Source organism: Malurus melanocephalus, unplaced genomic scaffold, assembly GCF_030028575.1.
Source record: "Malurus melanocephalus ecotype Western Australia unplaced genomic scaffold, MMel_1.1 scaffold_858, whole genome shotgun sequence".
In the NCBI taxonomy this organism is placed as follows: Eukaryota; Metazoa; Chordata; class Aves; order Passeriformes; family Maluridae; genus Malurus; species Malurus melanocephalus.
In genome coordinates, this window is record NW_026624090.1 from 167,197 (window position 1) to 169,211 (window position 2,015).

Genomic DNA, 2,015 nt, shown 5'->3' on the forward strand with positions numbered 1-2,015 from the left:
GAGGCAGTTGAGGCCTCTTCAAATTCCTCTCATGAAGGAAAGAAGTGGCTGGGACTAAATCCAAACTCACCTGGGTTTAAAAGCAACATGGGAAAATAGCAAGAGTTGATCAGCAGCAAAGTACTGGGATAAACTTACTACAGAAACTGAGAAGTCTCCGTCAGCAGCAGCTCTCTGCAAAGCCAGGCACAAGGAATTGGGCCAGACAACCTCCCCAAGTTGATCTCAGCCCAGTTTTCCAAAAATTGCCCAAAAATATAACTGTCCATTAACACAGCAAAGTCTTTTTTGCAGCTTATCGGGCTTTGAGTTGCCTCAGACCGAGATGCAAACCCAGTTGCTGCCGCTTTGCTGTGCTCTCCCCCTTTCCCAGAACACATCTGTTGAGCAAATACCTCGAAAGGAGCCGGGGTGGGGGGATTTTTCACAGCTTGTTGAAGGCAGAGGGAAGGAGAAAACAAAAAAGGACAAAAAGGAGGCTGTCCTGGAAAAGGCAGCCTGGCAACCTCCAGACAATAAAACACAAAGCATGCAGACWCCACAAAGCCTGGTGAGTGAGGGGCTCACAAGAAGCTCTTTTTACAAATCTCACAACAGCCTCAACCCCAGTGTGGATTGTTTTCCTCCACAAAATCCATACGTTGCACARTCTATGGCCTCACACAGAAAATTCCTAAGCAATTGCCAAAAAAACAGGCAGGGAAGGGGGCATTTCTGGCTTAAGAACACAGCTTAGGTGAGCTGGCTTAAAAAATACATACAGAAATATATATTCACAAATAAAATAGCTCCAAACCTTTCAAAACCCAAAATTAACCAAGCATAATTTTTTTTTCTTAAAATTGTCTGCTTTTTAGCCAGTTAAAACAAGCACCAGCCATATCCTTTCCCTGACTTTACTCACAGGCAGGTGACTGGCTGCTTTGAAGGAAAAGAAATCATTTCCTAACGTGTTTGTCGTGTAGGAAAACCAGGATATTGCACAGCCCTACTCCCCTTATCTCCCAACATTTCTGGGACGAGCTCTAAGGGCAGATACAGAACAAAAAGCAAGACTGGAACACAGCCTAAAAAAGCCATTTTATTTCAAGGCTGAGCTTAAATAGGTTCTCAAGCCCATAGAGACCACTGGTGARGCTCATTAGGGTCATTAAAGCCAATTAGGGCCCTCAGGTCACATCTGGGGCTTCTTGACCGGTATGTCCCACACAGCCCCAGGAAATCTGTTCAGGGATTTTGGGGAATTTTGAATGCCACCAGTACAATTATGTGGGATCTGCTTGTTCCCCTTTAGTTTTTCTCTCAGAGGAAAGGATTGATGGAGTTTGTTGGCAGAGTCAGTGCTTTCCCTACCACTGCAGTGACAAAAAGGGAGGTGACAATGCAGGAAAAGATGCTGGGGAGGGGGAAAATTTTGGAGCTGAAGGTCATTTAGAAGAGAAGAAAATTGAGGCTTTAATGCAACAGCCCTGTCACTTCCATCTGGGCGAGTTCAGCCCGTGGGCAGGCTGGTCACCCTTGGCTAAAGTCCAGCCTGATGTCACAGCTCGGTGACAAGGTCCCTGCGTGCCTGTCTGACCTGGCCATGGTGACCTGGGCATGCTGACCGCCCCTGCTCTGCTCGGCTCTGCCTGTGGGTTCAGAGCTGCCACATCAGGCCCTGCAGCCAGATTCCCCATGGTGACCCATTCACTGGACAGCAACAGGACATCGCATTTCCCTTGGGTGACACATGAGGGGCTGGAGGAGCCCCCACGATTCCCAAGCACTGATTTTAGGACCAAATTTCCATAAGGCATCTTTCCAAGAGCATGGCACCCAGATGGMTTTGGGAAGAATTTGAAGAAATACTTCACAAAGTTTTATAACTCAGTTTTCTCCTGCTTTATTCTTTCCCCCAGATTCTCCCAGAGACAGAAGGAAGAACCAGGTTTGGAGGAAGAGAACCCAGGTTTTCTCTCAGTTTTCCACATCCTAGTCCTGGAAAGTCTTGGCAGCCAAGCCTAAACAACCAA